This window comes from Morone saxatilis, unplaced genomic scaffold, assembly GCF_004916995.1.
Source record: "Morone saxatilis isolate NCDOM2014 unplaced genomic scaffold, NCSU_SB_2.0 Contig0, whole genome shotgun sequence".
NCBI classification, from domain to species: Eukaryota; Metazoa; Chordata; class Actinopteri; family Moronidae; genus Morone; species Morone saxatilis.
Genome location: NW_023339650.1, coordinates 19,599,225 through 19,599,656, shown reverse-complemented (window position 1 = coordinate 19,599,656; position 432 = coordinate 19,599,225).

The window sequence follows — 432 nt, the reverse complement described above, 5'->3', positions numbered from 1 at the left end:
TGACAGCTCATTCTCAGTGAGTCTAACTCTCACAGATGTGGGAGGAAGAAAAGACGGAGTGTGTCTGAGAAAGTCTGACGACCTTTGACCTCTGGAGGCCGACGTCTCTCCTGACGGCGATCCATCAGCGGCTAATGGAGATCTCAGCTAATGGAGGATGAAGACGGACAATTCTCTTCCTCCATCGTCTGTCCTCCGTCTGTCCTCCGTAGCTCTCTTTCTGTCCCTCCATCTTTTCTTTGTCTCTCCTCGTTGGATTCGTGTTATTAAGTCAATTTATACAAAGATTAGAAACAACAGAGAGAAAAAGCGTGAAAATAAAACATCTCTCTGTCCGTCTGACGGATGGCGGCTCCTTGGCCGCTGTCACAGCGTCTGATTGATGATTGGTCCCTTCAGGGAGCGACTGTCATCCGGCTCGTGTGATTGGCT